We start from the raw sequence: 24,541 nt of genomic DNA, 5'->3' as shown, positions 1-24,541 counted from the left end.
TTGTGCACTGATCATAATTCAATCCTTCAAATAACTTGGTTAAAATACGAAAAACGACTACTGTACAGGTGAACAAGATCTGGGAACACAGGGAGGTATCAAGTAGACTTAATTATGATTAGGTAAAGATTCATAAGCCAGCTGTTTGAGTGCAAGACGTTCCTGAGAGCAGACGTGGACTCAGAACACAACATGGTGGCCATGAAATGCGACCTCAAGTTGTTGAAATTGAAGAAAGGAAGGATACAAGATGATGGGATCTACATACTGTACCCATCCCGGGCATATCAGGGCAACAATTGCATAATTCGGCTCCACAAACAAATACATAAATATAATTCCTGGATGATAACCTTCGTAAATCACTTCCCGGGGCTTGAAGTCTCATCCTCCCTACTTACATTGGGTCAACGGCTTAAGTTCAGAAGCATAAGGGTAATGGAATGTTCATAAAAGAAAAATAGGCACTACATAAAATATAACGAAAGTAGGGTTCTCTATAATGCAAGAGAAATACATTAATATTATTAAATGAGAAGTACCTTTGTTAAGAATATTTACTAAACATTTTATTAAACAGATAGAATCACGCGATAAATACATGAGATATTGCCATAAAGCAATCATTTGTATACAGTGTGCCTTTACGTCTTTTTCAGTTTATTCACTGTTGTGGTTTTCGCTTGGCATACTTTAAATAACTTTATTAACGCGCACTGATACTATGTACACATTTCACGTATGCATATTTATTCATTTCTAAACAATGATACTCGATGGTATCTGTTATCTGAAGATACTGACCAGAAGTCATGATGGCATTTTCTCAATAAATCATATCATTAGTTATTTGTCATGGTTATGTAATTTTTGTGTATTGATTACTACACTTTTTTCACGCACGAGATTGAATCGCCGTATATCAAACACATGGTCTATTTGACCACAACAATTACATATTATACTGAACACATACGCGTATCCTGGGTTTACCTAACCCTGTTATATTCAAAATAAATCAACCAACGCTGGTATCTACCCCATCACCATAAACACTTAGGAATAATGAAATACATAAGTATATTACATAAGAAAATGTCAAACCTATAGCAAACAATACATCTTGAAGATATGGCCTAGTCAAGCCATATAGTGTCAGGTTTAATCTATGGTTCCATCGCAGGTCGAACCCACGTTCTTCAGCATCCGAGGTAAAAAAATCTGAAACTCCTATCACGAGCTAATTTGGTACATAAAAAATGCGAGGAATACGTCCTTCGCAGAATCATAAAATTGTCAACGCTACTCATAATGTTCCATTAGCATGGGATTGATATTGCATTGGTGAATGAAATAAAGCTTACAGGCAAATGTTTAAGACTCTTGGAGACAACGCAGTCCCCCTCGGACCGTGCAAATCCTTACATCGTAAATCTGTCTTTCTCTGATAATGGCCCAGTGCCCTTCCCTGCGGCAGCAAACACACTTTCTATTCTTTCTTTCTTTCTTTTTTCTTTCTTTCTTTCTTTCTTTCCTTTCTTTTCATCTTGGCTCGTTCCCGAGTACACGTTTATTTAAAGGCCACCAATTCTTGTTCCTTATTATTCAGGCTACATATACAGCCTAATTCAATACATCACGATAGCCGTTAATATTATAATTCTTTGTCATTACAGCATCTCAAACATTTCACTAGCCTCATCCTTCCCACATCACACCACTGAATCTCAAATCCATTTTGTTCATTTATAGAGAAGACTCTATTCCCACAGGTTATTTAACTGATTCAGTTCCAGTCGCGTATCTATATAATTCAAATTACACCTCGGTTTGAACATCGTCGATAATCATATATTTATTATATGGGATTTATAAAATACCTGAATCACCCTGTGAAGAGAACACCTGGTCTATATTCAAACTACTATGAATATCCTTACCAGTTAGTAACATTAGGAAGAACTATAATTTTAATTGAAGTGCCATTTTCCTCGAGTATATGCTTCATACGCACTAAGAATTTATGGGATGTATGTTCTAATTCATGCAAATAAGCCCACTGAAATATTTGTGATTATCCTTAAATCACAAAAGAAATTCTAATTAAATTAATAAAATAAACTTTCCCAGTCACACGCGTATAGTATTACCTAAATTTAATATTATTAATTACAACATATTTTATATATTTGTAATTTACAAATAAAAATTGATACTAGCATGCAAATCTCGTGGTTTAATATATTAAAAAATGTACTTATTCGGTAATGCCTATGGTTCGCTGCCATCTCGAGGGTACACCTGGAATTTAAGAGGAATAGATTACGACAGCTCCACCCTTAAATAGTCCTTGGTTCTTCTTCCTGTTCACAACATCCATGTCCCGAATTGTGGTCTTCCGTTGTTGGAATCTCTAGACGTTCCATGAAGGGATGAATGCTGGCACATTAGGCGCGATTCTCGTTGATTCCAATTCTTGGGTTCGATGGTCACTTACAAACATACAAGCAAATATGGAAAAATTAGTTCTTAAACACTGCTTATGTGTTTTCACAAAATCTTCTGGTGATTAGATCCACTTATAACAAGAAATGGATGAACCCGAATAGTGGTAAGTGTGTATAAATCACTATTCATTTCCCCATTAATCACACAGTCTGACTAAATGTTACCATGAGTGCCCATGGAGTATACAAACGTTCTTCCTGTCACGAAAACCGTTCTTTTAATTTTTCTGAGCGTCACTCACTGTTTAAATGCCATTAAATCGGCCACTGTTAATTACTGAACGTAATCGGCTGTCTCACTACTTCTAAACAACCTGATGCGTTTTCCCTTTCTGTGATGATTGCATCATAAGCCGACACTGACTGCCGTCGATATTTAGAAGATTAAATGTTGAAAGAAGACTTCTATCCATCACCACTGTACTTTATCTCGTACCACACGGCTTATTTCGCGACATTTACACCGCACTGATATGTTTTTCCTCGACGCAGCACTTCATACACTGATATCCATAGTTCATTACTAACACGTGAGTACTGTGGCACACAAATTACAATGGGATATTGCATCTAGATCCGGGTTTTATTTATAATATCTGGGCTGAGTGGTTGGGGAGGTGGTAGACCACGCCCCTGATCGAGATTGAGCTCCGTTAAACCGAATCTTTCGGCGACGTGAAAGCAATCAAATTACAGCTCATGACCCCAGTTTCATACTGATCTAATTTAAATCAATACGATCAGCGGGTCGTTCAAAATCTCAAAAACGTCTTTTTAGAAATTCACGCGTCATGGTTCATCTCGCAAGACCTCCCAATTTTTTCCTCACGTTCCCAGATCTTGGCAGTCATCTTTAGTCTGTGTACCACTATATGACATGCATCATTACCGATCCACTATTAAAGTATTGCATTTATATACATCAACAATTTGCATTAAATACGTTGGTTCGAATGAGACCTGACTTATAAATTTCCAAAGATTATCTCAGACAGTGGTGTTCTTCTTCTCCTTCTATTTGGTTAATTATGGTGAATTGGCACCAATGAATGCGGTGTTGAATCAGTAAGGATTTTCATTTCTTGGGGGTTAACACACCTTAATTCAGCCCACTCTCTGACAGCCTACATTTCCACGCGTAGCGTCACCTCTCCTCCTCTCTCGCACGGAGTGAGAGCGCGATTTCAACGTTCAGCGATATTACGCTATCCTTTTCCTGATACAGCGCAGAAAACTGCTTCCTTACGGCCTGCATATCACAATTCATATCCCGGTTCGGTACGTAAACTGCTAATTACGACTTTATATGTCACAGAATGTTGCTGAAAACTATATACATGATTGACTAAACCTCGTAACGTGCCTATGGCATGCTGATGAAGGGTTACGATACGTTGAATGAAAAGTGTGGGAAGGATTGTTTCAAGGAACGTGTTGCACAAGAACTGTGTTAAAAGACTAAAGTAAACACAATAGATAAAGTTTGGGCAGTCGTGAGGAATGAGGTCAGTGGGGTTTCAGAAGAAACGTTAGGAAGAAAGTTGAGGTCAGGTACGATTCAATGGCTAACTCGGGAAATATTAGACTTCACTGATGAACATCCAAAATAAAATAACTGCAAAGCATGAGGTGAACAGGAAAGAATAGGTACAGGCGATTAAAAATTGAAGTAGGTAGAAAGTACAGGTCAGTTATAGAAGAATGGCTGGAAAACAGCTACAAGGATGTTGTATGGTTGCAGAAACGGTAGATGATGCATATAGGAAAATATGGGTATTAAGATGCCATATGTAAAACCACTTCTGTGAAAGAAAGACAATGTAGAAAGATGACAGGAACGTATTAAAATGTTGTATCAAGTGAAAGACGTATACGATATGGTTCTGGAACAAGAAGCGGCTGTTGATGCACGTGAAATGGGAGACCCAGTCTGAGGCCAGAATTCGACAGAGTTTTGAGAGACCTTAACAAGAACAATTCACCTGGAATTCGTGAAATACCCCCATAATTACAGGCCGCTTTAGGAGGAACACGCTTGGAAATGTTCTTACAGTTACGTGTGTGAGATGTATGATAAAAGACAAATGCCAGCCGATTTTAGACAGAATGTTGATATAAGTTATCTATTCCCGAGAAAGCGGATACTGACGTGTGTGAAAACTAACGCGCTATTATTTTAGTATATCAGGCTTGCAAGATTTTCACTCGTATTATTTACAGAAGAATAGATTGCCAGGTTCAAGCTGAGTTGGAAGAAGATCAGTTTGGCTTCAGAAGGAATTTAGGAACGCAAGAAGCAATCCTGCCTTTAAGGCTGATCTTAGAGGATTAAATTAGGAAAGAAACACCCGCATACACGGCGTTCGTAGATCCAGGGGAGGAATTCTATTTTGTTGAATGGAAAAAGCTATTTGAGATCCTGAAGGCGATCGGGATGAAATACCGAAAAAGAAGAACTATATATAGTTCATACAAAGGCAGTATACAGTGATAAGAATCGAACGATATAAAAAAGAAACAATACACCAGAAATAATTCAGGCGGGTTTGCAATTTGTCCCCTCTCCTATTCAATATTTATATATAACTAGTTGTAAAGGATGTCACAGAGGAATTTGGAAAAGGGATCAAATCCTAAGTTGATTTGCCACAGTTACTTCTTCCCCACTCCTAGCCATTTATATCTCATCGGCGCCATAAGACTGGGTGCGATTTAAAGTAATTATTTTAAAAAGTTCGTAAGATATACTGCACCCTGGTGGGGGTATGATAAGCGTCATGCAATTGAAACTATGAGGAATTAATGAGGAATATATATTTCATTTTCAGAATAAATAGTATCTTACTGTACGTACAGTAAGAACAGGCCAGGCCGAGATGGCAGGTTTCACCATACCACAGACTCTTGTCTCCAGTGAGATTAACAAACACAATGGGGGGACAGAATTAGGTTTCTCAGAATTTGTCACAACAAGGAAAGAGAGAGGCTAGCTTGTTGCCAAAGTTTTCCTAGCCCGGGGCAGTCTTGGTAGTAGCAACAGCGCAGGGAGCCGTGTGCAAAATTCTGAGAAATGATGGCGAGGTATCTCCATGTAACTAGCCGGAGTGGGACACGGGGTTGGCACTAGAAGAAAAAAATATGAGCCTTCCCGGTCACGTGGGTAAGGTGGACCAATGGAAAAATTCACTTGACCAAAGCAAGGTGACAACTTCGTATTGTAAGAAGCACTAGCGAGGCTAACTCCGTGGATTAAACTTATAGAAAAAAGTCAAGTATCGATTCACAATAAAGTGGAATTTAGGAACCTTACTATACCGTAAAACTGATATAAAGTTAATAATTGCGGGAGATTTCATGGTGTAATTCTGAGAATTCATGGACGCTATTCGTTGATTGGCTGAAGGCAAAGGACGCCACAATAGAGCGCGAAACCCCGAGCCGGGTTACGGCAGCTAAATTCGCGAATATATCCATTACCAGCGAACGATAATAGTTGAGAATTGGTATAGAGCATTTGAGAACATAATTACATCATTGGATCATATATATAAGCCACCGGCCAAACTGCAAACTGTCGTCTGAAGATATCGGGACTGTGCGTTCCAAGATGACCTCCGTTGAACTCGGAAGAGAGGGGATACAAGTATAAATATGAGGTCGTACACTAGGACGGGAGTACTTCTGACAAGGTGTTCGGGCGGATACCACGCCCGTGGTACGTGACTACTTTTGACAAAGCGTTCGAGCCGTGACTACGCCAGGGGTGCGAGTGTGTACTTACTCATGGAGTAGAGTTCGAAGTATTATATTGTTACATAGTACAGTGATTCATGACGTGATGTAGCTCATAGTACAGTATGGAGCAGTATACTAGTATGAAGTGTTTCAAATAGACAGGACTCAGTAAAGCATAACTTACGGAGTGTGAGATTCTACCAACAGATTAGGAAGTGCGTTACATGAGAACGGTCACGAGTGTTTATGTCACCTAGTAAACAGTCGATTCTAAACTGATACCTGGTCAGCTACACGAACGTGAGACGGGAAATTCAAGTGCGCGCACGGGCCGTTGTAAAGGGGATCCCGAGGTATCCCACGTTCCTAGTGTCCGGGAAAGGAATGAAGAATGTAAATTTACATTAAGTGGGCTAGATACAAGGCCGAGAGTGTAAAATTTGTGAATAGAATTTAGGGTGGAAATTATTCCAAAGTGCAACAGTTAATTTATTTGTTTTTATTCAGAATGTGTAAAGTTGGAAAGGGTCAAGGATTAATTCTTCAAGCTGGCATGAATACCAGCGAGATGCGTTGCAAAAAAACGGAGGGGCTATGGCTTCTCGTCCGGTTTTAGCAGACTACAATGGCAGAGTTGAGTACCTTTTAATGTATTAATAGATAGCTATCGTTAGGGGGAGGAAATCATATTTTATCATGGTAACTTGATTGTGAAACGAGCCGTTACGGCTCGTATAAATTCAAAGATAGATAGACAAAGGGACAAATTAATATGTAGATTAGATCAAGCACTTATCATAATTTTGATTATTAAATAGAGTATAGTAGGGTTGAGTTGTTCATTCAAGTGCTTGAGTTGTTTGCTATGATAGGGAGCACGTTTCACATAAAGATAATGTAAATATTCATTTAGAAGGGCTTCCAAAGTGGGTTTCCGTTATCGGAACTTTGATAGATATTAAGGCATGTTGTTAAGATAATCCAGAGGTAGGATTGCCAAGTGATTAAATTGTTGTGGGACGGAATGAAGTCCATTGATATGTGTGTAAATATCGCGAAGTTCGCCAGTGGACAAAATAATAATAGTCTGTACAAGGGTCGAAGTAGGACATTAGAATTTGGTAATGTGTAAAGGCGTGTTTAATAATAATCTTTGAGAATAAAGGCACGGGCCTAGTTGGATAGTATGATTGCAAATTAAAGTAATTTAAATGTGGAGATCACCTGTGCCGTAAATAATTATAATTTGTGCAGTGAATCCGGTTTTAACACTAAATGTTTGATTTAACGTTTTTTTGGACTCCATAATAATCATAAATAATTTTGGTAGAAACGAGATAGGCACTGTTATAATATGGTCACGCTATGTTTGAGATCCAGAGGGATTTGAGCCAAAGGTTGAGATTTGGAGTTTTGTGGGACAGAAATCCGGCCCGAAATGAAAGTGAATTGTACTGGTGTTGATGAAGAAATAGATGGATCTTAAGGCCCACATAGAGGTTGTATTTATATACCGGTGTATTGAGTGGTAGAATAGAGTCCACACACCGAGGGTTAATTGGTGAAAATGTTTTGAAGAGTTCCAATGGATAAATGGACTTCAAAATGGAAAAAGGAAGGAATAATTTAACATTTGCAGAGATTGGAGGTATTTGCCCAACTGCGAGATGTTATGGGATTTGAGAATTGTCTTAGGAGCATATGGCCTCCATGAATTAACGGCAGTACGAAAATAAGGTGGCGGATTCGAACACTATTATGTCCTGACCGATGTGAATTCGGATCTTGGTGATTTCTGTTTGGGAGAGAACGTATGTGACCAAATTATAAAGATGGGGAATAAAAATAAAGATTCTCGAAAGAAGTAGTAATAATAATAATATTCCAAGTAAATCATATCTGGATTGATTAGTGCCAAAATAAATAGGAATTGTAAAAGGGGTTATGCGTTAAACATATTAAGAGTGGACTACCGTGTAACAGGCGAAATTATATTTTTTTAATAATAATAATAATAAAAAATAAAAATAGGTACTTTTCATTTTTGGAAGAATTTACTTTTTTTTAAATTTGGACATAATTATGATGTTGGGAGTTGAAATGAAAAATTTGAGATTTTTAACTAATAATAATAATAAGGAGAATATTTGAAGAAGGAGAAGAAGAATAATCAATGAAGGTACTTTTATTTATTTCAGATGAAAATAAAATAAAAATCGCGAAAAGTTGAAATATTAGTCCGAGGATGATTACGGGTTACGATAATCATGATATCCACATGATAATAATAATAATAATAATAATAATAATAATAATAATAATAATAATAAAAATAATATTTAATAAAATATTTTTTTATTTTATTTAATTTTCTTATTATTTCGGATGATGATGATGGATGATACTAGGGAAGTCAGCTGGCGAATTAACGGAATAATGTCAATTGGTTGTAAATAATAAGTTAAGTTAATATGTGTAAATGAAGGCAAATCCCTACATCTGGACCATTAGGTTAGAGTCCCTTTGTCGTATTCCTTCAACTAACGATTAGCATATCTTGGTTAGGAACCCGGGAGAGTTTGTAGTTTCCCGGGTTGGTCTCATCTCAATTAAAGTAGAGGCGATAACATGGTCCATGTGATCGCGCCTACTTAGCCAACAGGTTCTCGGTCCATGATCAAATATGGTCATGGTGTTAACGAAGGTAAATCTGATACCTTCAGATATCAACGGTTCTACCACCAAAATGGAAGGGTGGTCAAAAGTGACAAATATTATGTAATCATTTTTCAGGAATAATTTGCCAAATTACCGGCAAATCAAGGGTCAACAGATTTTGATTGTGTGTAAAATTTCATTTGTTTACTTAAATAAATGCTCCTTTAGCATTTGCAAGGAAACAGTTCCAGGTTCTTGTTCTTGTAGAATAGTAAACCCTTGGTGACCGTTTAAATATCCGTCCCCATTCCTAGGACGGAGCCTTCATAATTTCCCTTTGATCTGAATATATATATAAATTTGTGTGTTTTATGATGAGCCTTAAAGATAAAGATTAGAGTGTCCCGTTCAACCCTGTAGTACTGATTGGATGGCGCCCTTACATTTAGTTTGAGATCTTATATCTCAAAACATTATATTTTTTATTGAGTAGTAGTTGCGATGGATTCGGACCGTAACACTCCCTGAGATAAATGCTGGTTGGGACTCAGGCTTTGAGCGGGTACAATACGTCAACGTCAAAATAAAGAAATCTACAAAGAAAACACTTCACATATAATTAGCAGGTAATACAAATCCTAAAAGTTATCGTTCAAAATTGTACCCGAGCAGCGCATGGAGCAATGTCAAATCAAGACACATTATTTGACATATTTATAACGAATACTGCGCGAAACGCACGGGTCCTATAGTCATTAGGAACTGAGTCCCACCACTGTCATACTGGTCTCCTTCTGCTTCTCTTACCCTCCTTGGCTCATACTTCATTCTTGCTGGTCACCTAATCTCCTCCTTTCGCTTTGCATTACACCAGCGTTGAAACGCCGTATGGACATAGCCTTTTCCGGTCGGTATCTGCAGAGTGGGTCTCGGCCCGTAAGTGGCCACGGTTAGTCCGTGGTCCGACAGCCCTGCAATCTGACCGGCCAACCGAGCAGAGGAGGGGAGGTCATGGCTCTCCCGTGGCTCTACGCGTTTGCATTATGGAGACTGGACAGGGCTGGAACTCACGGCTTTCCCCAAACGTCGGCTGTCTTGAGAATAGTTTTCCGTGGTTTTACATTCTCCTGCACTAAGCCGAATGCCGGGACAGTTCCTGGTATAGACCACCGCCGCCAACCCGCTCACCACCGAGCATCTCATTCACCGTAACAAATCTCCCGGGCTGAGAGACGCCGTCACCATCTAGGAGGCCCGCCTAACCCGTCAGGGAAGGAATGAAAACATTTCAGTGGTAGTATAGTAGCCCCTTCCGTCGAGTTCATTTCTAAACTAGCCTTTACCTTCTAATTGCAAATACCTTCTTGTCATTGTTTCCACCTGTTCATACTTGCAAATATTCTCGCTACTTCCAAGTTTGTAACTTCTAACTAATGACTGAGGTCTCCTCAGTAGGTCCTAAAACACCGCATACTAAAATAATTTCTTATGTGAGCTCATTTTGTTGTTATTTGAGTCATCACTCCATAGATTGGTTTGATACATCCCTCCATACCACCCTATCCTGTCCTAAGCTTTTCATTTTTACATAACTACTACATCCTATATCTGCTCTAATCTGCTTGTTATATTCGTACTTTGGTCTACCTTACAGTTCTTACCACGTAACTTCCATCAGAAACCAACTGTACAAGACCTGTGTATCTAAAGACGTGCCCCATCATTCTATCGCTTCTTCGCGTCAAATTTACCCAAATCGATCTCCTCTCACCAATTCTATTCAGTATCTCTTCATTCGTGATTCTGTAGATCCATCTTACCTTCAGCATTCTTCTGTAAAAATGAAATGGCTTATGGCTTTTAGTGCCGGGAGTGTCCGAGGGCATGTTCGGCTCGCCAAGTGCAGGTCTTTCGAATTGACTCCCGTAGGCGACCTGCGCGTCATGGTGAGGAGTCCATAGACTGGCTGGATGCAGCAGCCCATGCCATCCTTCCTAGTGCTGAACTTTTCATTTCTACGTAAATATTGTATCCTAGACATGCTTGACATATTCATACCTTGGTCTACCCCGACAGATCTTACCGACTACACTTCCCTCAAGAACCAACTGCGCTAGTCCTGGGTGTCTTAAGACATGTCCTGTATCTTCTTCTCGTCAAATTTCACCACATCCATCTTCTCGCACCAATTAGATTCAGTATCTCCTCATTCGTGATTTGGTCTATCCAGGTCAAGTTTAGCATTCCTCTGTAACACCACATTCCAAAAAGCTTCTAATCTCTTTATTTATGAACTAGTTATCGTTGAAGTTTCACTTCCGAACAACACAGACGGAAGCCTTAAAAAACATATTTCTAATTGCTATATCAATCTTCGAAGTAAGCGAATTTCCTTCTTTAAGAATGAGTTTATTTGCTTGCTCTAGTCTGCATTTTATATCCGTACTACTTCTGCCATCGTTAGTTATTTTACTACAAAAATAACAGTATTCATCTACTTCCTTTAGGAGTTAATTTCCTAATCTAATATTTCCTGCATCACTTGACTTCGTTCGCCAGCATTCCATTACTCTTGTATTGGACTTGTTTACTTTAATCCAGCACTTCTTACACAAGACTCTGTCCATACGATCAGCAATATCTCCAGATATTCTGCACATTAGCATAGGAAAATGAACACAACGGAAATTATTTTGACGGACTGCATGTCAATACATTGCTGGGAGATATGACAAGTTCTTTCTCTCTGGAGTAATTAGCGTAATCATTTTACCGACAGCATTGTAAGCGTGGCAACCAGTATTTGCATACGCTACTAAAGAATAAACTACGAAACTGCAGCGTATTATGAATTTTTGGCTTAGATTCATTTTTAACCTAAGGTATGATGTGCATATTAGTGTTTACTATCAAACACTGAATTGGTTAAAACTTGATAAAAGACGTGAATATCATATACTTGTCTTAATACACAAACTGTCCGACTTGTTGGCTGAATGGTCACCGTACTGCCCTTCGGTTCAGAGGGTCCCGGGTTCGATTCTCGGCCGGGTCGGGGATTTTAACCTTCATTGGTTAATTCCAATGACCCGGGGGCTGGGTGTTTGTGCTGTCCCCAACATCCCTGCAACTCACACACCACACGTAACACTATCCTCCCCCACAATAACACGCAGTTACCTACACATGGCAGATGCCGCCCACCCTCATTGGAGGGTCTGTCTTACAAGGGCTGAAATAGCCACACGAAATTATATATATATAATACACAAACTTCTGCATAGTAACTCCCTACAGTACATTGTATCTAAACTTCACTTCTTCTCTTCCTTCCATAACCGTAACACTCGCTCGCACTCCACTTTAGTATTCCTCTTTACCACTCTTCTGTGTATAATAATTCTTTTATTATAACCGGTTCCAGGCTTTGACATTTCCTGCCAGTAAGCGTCAGGGGCACTGACTCTTTCCTCAAATTTAATATAACTTACCGAGACTTCCTGTTGAGAGTGACCGATTGAAGTGTGTATATGTACGTGTGATTGGTAATTGAAAAATTAAAAATAGTTCTGTTAATTTTATGTAATGTAAACATAAGGGTAGTTGATAAGTGTGTAAACTGTACGTGTGTGTGCAAGTGTCTGTGTGAGAGAGACAGAGGACTGAATTAACGACCTAATAAGCTAATAAGCTGCATATTGTGTGGGTGTGTAACTTAAGCTTAATTAGGAAATGGTATAAGTAGTATAATTAGTATAATTAGTAATAGGCAGCCTCAATATTATTGGTTGTATTGTGGTTGAGTGTAAGAGAGGGCCGGGTGCTCTAACTTAGCCACATGAAAGAAGCCATAATAAATAAATAATCTATGCTTACTAGGTCAGTAGCCTGATCCATATGTTGCTGTGAACTTTTAAGGAAATGAGAACCACTTACTACCTATCGTACTTCGTGGTGATTTTAACACTGATCTGAAGTTGTAACCTGGTCAAGATTATCTCTCCTACGTGCGTGATATGTTCTCCCAAGAATTAAACAACTTCCCAGCCATTTCCACTACGATGAGTAGTACGAGCACCGATGCCGCGTTCAGTTGCCACGTAACCCATTTAACAACCCAACAGTACGTTTCGTACTTTTCCTATCACAGTCCGTTTCTAAGTATGACTAATGTACCCAATACTATGCCTGAAAATTAATGTGGTGTATTTTTTCTTTGCGAAAATTACTGTACTTAACCGGCGGTTACTCGCATGGTGAACGCAGCGCTTACCTCCTTAGTATACGTATATTGCTTGTTGTTGATATAATACAAAACCTCTACTTTTGAAACTCCATATACCATTCAAAAAGATTGTTAGAAATGGGAGGTGTCAGCTATTTCCATTATTTCCATTACTTTTGAAAACGAAGACCTTCAATCCATGATTAGGCGCGACAGTGCATGTTTGGTGAGCTGTGCGCTCAGTAGCGAGTAACAGTGCTACTGAATTTCGCGCAATGTAATAAGTCAATGAAGATGCTCGAATTTAATGTGAACTTTTTATATTGTGACTGTTATTAGTGAATTTACACAAGTTTTAATGGCATAAACTGATCAGATATTTCATGATTGGGTGAAACATTAGAGGAAAGTGATGGTAGAGAAACAGATACGGTTTAAGAAAGTGATCCCAACTTTGAAAAAGAGTGTCTGCAAGTTCTGAGGAAGGAAAGGCAAGGAATTTTCGTTGATTGAAGGCTGTTATTCCATTCGTTCCAAGAAAGGATGGAATTACCAAGCGGGACATCCATGCTCTCGCTTAAGATTTTGAACCCGGAAACAGTGTTCCAGAAAAAATCCCGAAAGGAACAGAAGTCATGGCTGACAGAGTAAAATATTTGTTTCCTTTTATTCTGGATTACATATTCGCGTCGTATAGTTCATACTAAGCAAACTCCTCCTAACTGAAATTAGTTTAAATGTAAATATTCGCGTGTCTAAATATATTGGTTGTCTACACCTTAGTCCCGTTTCTTGATACGAGGGAAGAGGTGAGACGAATTTATTTAGCATGTTTTACGGGTGGATGCACTTCCTGTTGCCATCCTCAGTTGAGAAGCTAGTGAAGATGAAATGAGTAATGGTGAATGATATTGGAAGGAGGGGGAAGGAATTAGCTGTGGCCTATGAACAGCAACTCACCCCGGCATGAAACACTATTCTCAGGGCAGCCGACCGTGAGGATCGAACCCACGCGTCTCCCGAATGCAGAGCTTTGCTCCATAGACGTACCGCGTTAACACGCGCGGCCACTCAACTCGCTGGTATTCCTAAATAAGTAACCATCTCAAACTGACGTATTGAATTACCCCCATCATTATATGGATGTATTGACGGTGAGCGCTGCGCTAACGGCGCACGTAAAGACCTAGCGAGTAATGCCGGGTTAACCTCTATACCTCTGCACTCTATTGCAGACCTCACACTTCACACTCGTGATTTTCTCTGCTGCATGAAGAAAATGTACGATTTTGTTTTAATACCATCTGAAGAGAATAGCCGGGGGAAGGGGGTCGTCTTGGTGGTGGTGATGGTGGTGTAGGTTATAAATTAAGAGGAAATACTAGTAGAAAACCTTCCTCTGTTACCACTAATTATACCTGGAGAAGTGGCCGTGCGGTTAGGGGTGGGCGGGTGTGATCCTGAATCCCGAAGATAGTGGGACCCCGCTGTCGGCAGGTCTGAGGATGGTTTCCGTGGTTCCCCATTTTCAAACCAGGCAAATACAGGGGATGTACCTTAATGAAGGCCGCGGATGCTTCCATCCAATTCCTAGCTCTCACCTACCCCATAGTCGTCATAATACGTATCTGTGTGGGTGAGACTTAGAGCAAATTCTAAAATTAAAAAACTACTTGTTAGGAAACATTAACAGAACCTACACTTACAAAAGAAATTGAGCTATGAAACGTCCGTTGACTACGCAGAAGATACGTTAGAAACCACCATGGCACGGCTCGGGTGACGTCACAATTGATAAACAAGGGTTGCCAACCTTTGTGTGTTAAGAGATGACACGGAAGGGAAGCGAATTCTGTGGAATACAATTCTTACTAGTTCTTACAGAAGACCATTAATTTAGTTGGGTTAAAAGATTGGTCTGGGTGTGGTAGAATATTGCCTTTACATGTCCACAGATTATTATTATTATTATTATTATTATTATTATTATTATTATTATTATTATTATTATTATTATTATTATTACTATTATTATTATTATTATTATTATTATTATTATTATTATTATTATTATTATTATTATTATTACATATTAAATTATGTATTTTATTCGTTACGATTATGTATGGACCACGTTTACAGAAACCCCTAGGTATTCTATCATTCAAAAATTATTTTTCTTTGCACTCCTTCCAGATGTTTCATGTTTTTCACTACACTTGTGTCGCTCTTCAGCTGAGATGTTGCGTGAAAGCAGAGTTTCTTTGGAGAATCCCTAATCCTCACAACATGTTTATTATTATTATTAATTAACATTCCTCTTTCTGTAGAAATCTCTATATGGTGTTGATTTAGCTCAGACCGCTTCAAAGAGAACGAAATGCTTTCATTAAGTAACAAGCCGCTGTAGTGAAACACAGTATTTTGTGATGTTCAGATATTTATGAGCAGACGTGTAGTTAATTTTACCTTCAGTTAAAGAAAGTTATAAACTAAATCATCCATTATTGAACTCGACAGTCAGTTTGTAGTCTACTATCTTCTAAAATTAAACGGAGATCCTTCATTCTGTTGTGTCATAAATTGCATGCGACCTTTGATCTCCTGCGCACTATTTTCTGCGATTTGCTGCCTCAACTTTAAGAACTAGACTGGGATATCTGTATCTCATACACAATCTCAGCAACACTGTCAACTCTATAAATTTCAAACTCTTCTTGACGTAAGATAAAGTACATTTGCCCCAAATAACTCAAGAAGAAATATATATCCGGATTAAAGTCAAAACCAAGGTAGAAAGCGTAGACGGGCAGTGAACTGAAACGGGCTTGAATTTTTTCTTGAAATGATAAGCTACAGCAGGGAGAAGGTAAAGTGAATAAATATGATGTACGTCAAATATGTTTCATGATTTTGACGCTTCATAATTAGGACCTAGTAAGCATAGCCCGTATGATAGGTTAGAATGCGAACTTACTGAAGCAAGTAACAAGTATAGCCTATCCTGCACAACGGCTATGTAATGAATCTTGCATAAGCTAAAGGGGTACTATTCATCATAAGCAGAGCTCGGATTTTCATGCACCAACAAATTTCAAAACATGCATGAATTCATGCACCATGTGCCAAACCTTGCACAATAAACTGGAAAATATGCAATGACAACATTAATTTCCTATTGAAACATTGCACAAAAACAAATTTCTCCAAATTGTCTTAATTTAAGCACATCCGTTTACCTGTCAGCACATTCTTAAGCACAGAAAATGTCCTTTTCACATCACAAGAAGTGGCAGGTGGATACTTAAATGAAGACAATCGGGACAAAGTGAGGTCAAATTGTACGTCGTTGCATTTACACCACAATACGTCTTTCATAAGCTTGACGAATTCAAAATCAGGATTTGAACGGATCATCTTGTTCAGCTTATCTCCAACTTCTCCGGCAATGATTGCATATGATGTCTTCAATAACTGATAAAGACTGAGGCTGCGAGAACAAAGACGTTTGACCAGTGAGAGTTCCGGGTAGGAAATTCCTGAATAACAACGGATGGTTCGGTGCAAAACCGAAGTTTGTATGCTGCAATCTCAGTAACGCGGTGTCATAGAAGTGTGAAGCAGGTTAGTTTTCTTCATCTAACATAGGAGAAAAGAATGAGCCGTCATTTAGTAATGCATAATTTAGGGTTCAGTTTATAGCATTTTATAACTGGACGCCTTATTCCTGAAAATTACAGAGATAGACGAGCCCCCCCCCCCCCCGGCTTACGTCAGTGTTTATTCAAGCAACAGATAAAAAGTGCTCGGTTGATTGGTTCACCTTGTGTACCAACTCTGGTTGACAGATAGGATGCCAGGAATACATTTTCTCCGTCTCTCAATAACAGACATACTGTATAACGTGGGAAAACTGTCCCAAATTCTGCAAAACCAACATTCATAACAGGCACTACCATGCAGGTTATCAGTATATTTTTACCAAAGTCAGAAGAAAAGTCACTTTACGTTCAAATATTAGCTATTACTGTAAATACAAAACCTTCGAAATATGCATTATGCATGAATTTTCTTCCGAAAACGCCAAAACATGCCAACATACAGGGAAAAATAACGGTTATTTGGAATCATTAAGTTATAAAACGAATATTTGCAAACTTTGTGAAGCGTAACAAGGTTATTTAAAAACATGCACTTGTAGGGAAATCCGGGCTGTAGTCATAAGAGGCATGGAAGATAGGCGTACGGCTCTAGAATGTTTATTACTCTAGTTACATAATGGATAAACGGGCTAGTAAATACTTGCTAATAACAAAATTAGTTTGCATTCTAACCTAAAAATCCAAGGCCCAGGTAATACGTTAAAAGTCTTACTATTGACAAAAGATTGTTCTAACATGTTTTCACCGTCAATGTCTGATCATAATAGGCAATGATCGTGTTTGAAATAGTGAAATACGCTTATTAGAATTCCTGGAATAGCGCCTAGTGGATGACATTTTGGAGCTTGACTTAGCAATTCACAGACGATAAAGAATAAATAATGAACTGAAATGATACCTGAAGTACTTTAGAAGAGAGATATCCCTGTATTCTTGCATCGAACTTGCTAATCCTCTCCTAGAAATATTCTAATTTATGCAAAATAATTAAAGACTGTGTAAAATTGAGAAATACGACCATTATCTCTGTTCCCATTGGCCGGCTGTATATAAGGCAATTTTCCTCTTTATCCCAATAGAGTTGGCATTATGTGTGCCTACAGGGCTACCACATTCGTTAATGATAAGGGATTTGGCAGTTTAAAGTTGCTCATGGTTTAGGTTCGGATGTTAAGAAAAGTCATATTTCTTTCCTGAACTCACTTTACCCGGAATTTGAAAAATAACTCAGAATGATGTGCCCCGTCCTCTTTTAAAGCTATTTTATGTAGCATATAAATGCATATTTTCGCCATTGCTGTTGATTTGGTGATATTTTGCATATTTTAGTGACATAAGTATATATTTTGTTATATTTTGATAATTTGTGTTCAAACTGAGGCGTCGCATTTAACAAGGCACATGTCACCGTCGTCGAGTTTCCAACACAGGATTTGAAAATAGTGTAGTAGATGTATTTTTCCTTCCTTCCTCGTCAGGATGTCGAAAATTTGAAGAAACGACTCAAACGACTCTGAAGTTCACTCAGCCTACACTAAAAGTGAGTAAAAGAATAATTCATGGGGGCACTGGCGGCCGGGCGTAGAGCTAACCAATCTACCCCATCAAGTGCCGAGGTTAAGGATAGTGGAAACCTTTACCTTCCACCACTCCAAGGGGCTTCGCGGCCTATACGGAGGTGACTTTGTATTGACTTTTCACCTAAAGATATAAGAAGGAGGTTTATAAGATATGATCATGAACGTACGCCGAAAGTCTCCAGAAAGCATGCTAATACTTCATTTTTGGTTCCTTTTTAAGAAAAAAGTGCGAGGACTGCTCCTAGGGGTTATGGTGCTGAATTAATGTATAAAGTTTTAATTTACCTGCTAAAACTTTGTCAGTCTGCATGATTAAATATGTCTGCTTTTTTATCCCTAGTAGCTTCATGAAATGATTATTGTTAATAATACTCTACTAATTCTAACCTATCCCTAAGATTTTAAGTCATATTTGCGCCGTTCCCGCGTCCAGGTCGAGTCACAAAGAAATCCTGACCAGCTCAATTTATCATTATCAATCAATCCAGTATCAATTTCGGGTAGTAGTGTCCAGGAGTAGAGTCATCGGGTGAGATAAACGGTTAAATTATATATAATATTGCAGATCTATTCACAAGTTATCAGTCTATTTGCCTGCATTTATCTGTCAATATTTTACAATTATTCATATCACGTTCATTAATCGTTAGTAAAAGGAAAGCATTCGTTTTCTTGTTCATTTCTCGAGTATTTCAGATTGAATGTATTTCATCTTCACACACACAAGGAATAAAAGATAAAGGAAAGTCATTTAAACATTACTTCATTTTCAAATAATCAAAAATTACCATTACTAAACATTATGTAGACATTTATCACAAATAAAAATAAATTTTCCAAATTTAAGTTAAGTGCCAATTATTTATATCATGTGCGATCTATCAGAGTGTCACCAGTAACTCCTAACACCTTATTCAATGATATTTCTGAAAATTCAGTGGTCTGTCATCTAAGAAGTGTATAGTAACAAATACCATCATCATCTAATTATGCAGAACGTCTTCAGTGATATAACTAAAATGAGCAAGCAAGCATCCTAACTCTATTTATTTAAATAAACATGATTGTGTTTAAGAATTCTGGATAATATGGGCTAATTCCACTCACTCTTCCCTATATGGATTCATTTTTATTATCTACATGGATCATATTTAATGCTGGATGTGGAATACTGAACGATTAATATACATTATCGAATTAAATACATTCACTCTTAACCTTAAATAGCGTGAACTAACTTAATATCACCATTAAAGAACATCCATCTCTTCTATCTCGACGAAATAGTTATCATCACCATCATTATTCTTCTTTTTACACAACCATTCTTCATATATATAACATCTGTTTCATATTCATCGTATCATATCTCAACCTTCATTGAAATAACCCCAATAATCTATCTTAACCTGACGCATATGACGTCATAATTATTATTTATCCATTTATATTTTCCATTCCCTTCTCAATTTTCTTCAGATTCATCTCATATTGTTCATATGTCTTCCTATGATCCCAATGTAACTTGAATGTCGGTATAATATTCACAACCGAAGTAAATTAACCTCTTATTTAAATATAGACAGCATTACGAACGCATAATCTGGTTATCACTGATTAATACATCCTAGTCAAAGGTTTGTAATTTCAAGTTAGATGACTACCTATTATCCTCTTACGTTGTTATATCAACGCTATTTTACACGTGAATTCACTCTCCGTGAATATAACTCTATGACAGCACTGCACACTTATTGCACTCAATTAGAAAATTACACTTTTCAAAACAAATTATTTAAGTTACTTACGGAAATATTATCTCAATAAACTTATCTTTTCTTCACTGTATTCCCTCTCTGGTGTGTCCAAATGCATTAGGACATCTTATAAGATGTGACTGCTACATCGTGCCGGTCTCTAGGAAACATATGTGTAGGTCATTCCTCCTTCTTCGTCATTTAGGGAAAGCTCTGCCGACTTCAGGTCACCATCTCCAGACAGTCCGCCTTACACTTCTTAGTGCATGATGTTGGCCATCTCTTGCGCAGCTAGGACAAAAATACAGATAAACATGGTCAGTTTCGTCATCTTAGTATTCAAAGCCTTCGAACCTTCATAAACGTATTGGAAAGGATGCTTCTTTCGGTTAGATTCAGCTCAAGCCTTGCAGACTACTAATAAGGATATTAAAACCTCAATTATAAAAGGATTTAGTTTTCTATAGCTTATTTTCAATCGGCGCAATACTTTTTATTTCTTGCCAGTAGCTTAGAATGGTGTGTGCTACTTTCGCGTGGTGTCTTGTGACGTAGCCGTTTACGAACAATTCCAACAAGTCGTTTAAATTTCTTAATTTATCAAATGCGCGATTCTACGCAACACTACTGTACCCTTGCTCTATTTTCTTGATGTTATTCCAGTTTCTTCTCATGTTCATGCCTTTTTCTATAAATTCCACCTTCTTTACGTCGGAATATATAGCACCGAGCAGCTTGAGATGGTTTCTTCTGGAATGATTTTTGTAATAATCATTTTGCTACAATCCTGTATCCTTCATTATTTTTCACCGCCTTCTTGATACTGTTTCTCGGCTTATCCCTGATATGAATACAATCTTCTCGACATTGACTATTAGATTTGCGTGTCGTGTTTAATTTTCTCGCGGCATAGCGTCCATTTTTCTTCCAAGATATTCATTCCCAACAGCGAAAGTGCACATATTTTCTAATTCTTTATGTCTTATTTAGGGCATACAGGCTAGCATATTTTGTGCTTCTCTAAGATATAAACTTCCGAATCCTACTCATTGCGTACGTCGGATGTCACTGCTCCATTCAAAACGTGACTGAAGTCATATTTTATCAGAAATCCAAGGGGGTGGCGCCCTAACCTGTGACCTTCCACCTCCCAGACACCGTCTACTTGCTTTCTCTGTGGGATTTGGTAGGGGTTGGTACAATAACATCCACGATGTATGCTGCTTGTCGTAAGAGACGTCACCGAGCTCGATAGGTGCAGTCGCTTAAGTGCGGCCAGTATCCAGTATTCGGGAGATCGTAGGTTCGAACCCCACTATCGGCAGCTCTGAAAATGGTTTTCCGTGGTTTCCCATTTTCACACCAGGAAAATGCTGGGGCTGTACCTTAATTAAGGCCAGGGCCGCTTCCTTCCCACTCCTAGTCCTTCCTGTCCCATCGTCGCCTATCTCTGTCGGTGCGACGTAAAGCAACTAGCAAGTAAGAGACGTCAAAAAAGGGCCCCAGGGTATCTCAAGTTACGAGCTTAGATTGGCAACGATGAGGCACTTCGCGGAATCGTGGAATCATTTCCCGTTACTGGTGCAAAGTTTCTCACTCTGAACTATCCTAGCCTCCCTTCCTTGGTTAACACTTGTTGTTTTCGGATTACGAATATATTAGGTTTTCGAGACCTAGCATGTCATTTTTTACCATTAGGCACTTCGTGGACATTGTATTTCATTTACTGACAAGTTAATTTTTGTAAGTGTCGGTTCTGTTAAATTTTCCATACCATTAGTGTATTTTTTCTTTAAAATTTGCTTTAAGTCGCACCGACACAGATAGGTCTTATGGGATAGGAAAGAGCTAGGAGTGTGAAGGGAGCAGCCGTGGCCTTAATTAAGCTACAGCCCCTGTATCTGCCTGGTGTGAAAGTGGGAAACCACAGAAAACATCTTATGGGCTGACGACAGAGGGGTTCGACCCACTATGTCCAAGATGAAAGCTCGCAGCAGCGCGCCCCTAACACCTCTCAATTCGCCGAGGTTGGCAACCCCTGTTTGCCACTTGTGACATTGCCCGAGCCGCGCCATGTTGGATTTCTAACGTATTTTCTGTGTGGTCAACGGAAGTTTTCTCGCTGATTTCTTTCATCGAACCAAATTTCAATAATATTTTATCAAAACATGTCACAGGGAATTTTCCTTGGTAAGCTGTACTTAATACATTTTACCTGCCATAATGAACTGAAGAAAAATGGCCTACCATAGGCACATTATCCTGTAGGAGTGAGTAAATAAGTCATGCAAACCAGAGTACGGTACGGTCAAGTTCATTTTACTTTAGATAAAAGCATGTGAAAATTAAAACAATAACTAATATTGTTCTGATGGAATAAATATCCTTATAGTGCTGGGAGGCGTGGATGGTCTTAAGGAAAATAACGGATACAAATAACAGAGGGAGATATGAATTTTTTCCCGAACAGCGACGAATTATTGTAAAGAAACTGTCTCAAATTGTTCAGCTAACGAACCCATGAGATGTTGCGGTATCTACAGAACTCTTTCCAGCTTTGTAACAGATATATTAGCCCCATTAGTACCAGACACACGTTTTCAGGATATCGTCGCAGCAGGAGCAGAACTTCGTATCCCACACTACTCTTCCTACCTATTACATTCCTTAAGACTACTCAGGCCTCCAGACACATACGGATATATAGTCCATCAGAAAAAAGTTCCTTGTACTTATTTTCCTATGCTAATATGTAAAGAAATAGCCTGGCTTCTGGGTATGGAAAATAGAAGGAATGAAAATAGCGGTTTGTTATAATTAAACTACCTCTACTGTAACATTCTCTATGTGGAAATTCATCAACTGTATGAACATTAAAGTTAATGAAATCATTGCCAACGGCATGCAGAAGAAGTAAAGCATAATCAAGTCATATGAAGCACACTACTTCGTTGCCATATCATGCAATATGCCTGGTTGTTACAGGCGTATCATCCGACAGACTACAAAGTGTGCTCGAAATGTTGTCTAGGACTGTCTGCTAGTGTAAGGGTATACTTCTTACCTCTCCTGATATGCATTCACTTCTGCAGACCAGCACACATTGTGGTGTTCCCTTGATAGGCTCATAATCTGGACATTATTCCTTGGGAGTGGGGTATGCGTTCTGTGAATACTTTCCTGTCTAGAGTTGGTTAAGTAGGAAATGTAATTACCTGGTATTATATGGCGCATTGCAAATTATATTTTTCATCTGACTCCTTGTATGAATGTCAGCGAAGAGATCTTCGGTTCAGAGGGTCCCGGGTTCTATTGCCGAGTGTATCGGGGATTTTAATAGCGTTTGATTAATTAAAAACTTCCCAGAATAAGGCTGTAAGCAGAAAATATTTGAAAAATGAGATTTTAGTGGAAATAGTGTCTATCATCACGCCTCTATGCTGTGGTATCGTCTTATGTCTTACATTTGATCTTCAAACTTGTTTACAGCCAGCAGAACTTTGTGCTCTCTGGTGTAATGATGGAACATCTGTCAAGTTGATGGACAGTGCTTGCGTTCGTTCATCACCAGGTGTAATAGGTCATTTAAATAAAGTCCACAGACGATATCACATCGGTATTTTGAAATATTTTATTGATATTTATATTGTTATTTTTATTACTACACTGACATTATTTGTAATATTTTTGTTCCAAGTGTATTAGTTAACTTTTAGTGTTCCTTTTACGGTCTTGGTTGAAGCTCTCCACCGTCGTCGTGAAAGAAGATTCAGAAACAAATGTTTACAATATTTTATTCAACACAGACGAGGCCCGGCAACCTAACAGCTAAAGCTTACATTACGTTGTGAACATTCAATACAGTTTCTGACAGGGTTTGTATGCCAAGAGGCTTATCACAGGAGAATGAATAACATGTTCGTTTGAGGAATCATATTTACTTGGGAGATATCACATGAGATATCCTGAGGAAATAAACGTGGCGCCAGCTTTGGCTTCAAAACAAGATAAGAGGGTATACATTAAGTTATAGAACTGTCAATAGACAATGGTCACAAGGAAATGAATAATCATAATATAATTGGTCAGTAGTCAGTGGTCACAAGGAAGTTAGTAAGCTTTGTGTACGTTGTCAATAGTCAACGAAAATGAGTAATGCTTACTGAAACAGCCTTGGGGCGCCTAACTTCTAGCAAATGCGATTAGCTTAATCACTCGTATATTATTAAAATTCATATGTGAGTGGCCTTTGGTCTAGAGTATGAACAGTTTCAGAGTTCGTGGGATGCAGAGGCTATTTGGTTTCAGAGGTTATAGTAGAGGCACATATAACTTCCAATTCATACATAATTTTTAGAACCTTAACTTATAGGAATAAAACCAGTTGTGTATGAGTCAGCGAGGACTGCAGATGTGC

Source organism: Anabrus simplex, chromosome 5 (assembly GCF_040414725.1).
Source record: "Anabrus simplex isolate iqAnaSimp1 chromosome 5, ASM4041472v1, whole genome shotgun sequence".
Lineage (NCBI taxonomy): Eukaryota > Metazoa > Arthropoda > Insecta > Orthoptera > Tettigoniidae > Anabrus > Anabrus simplex.
Note: the sequence above shows the minus strand (reverse complement) of the source record.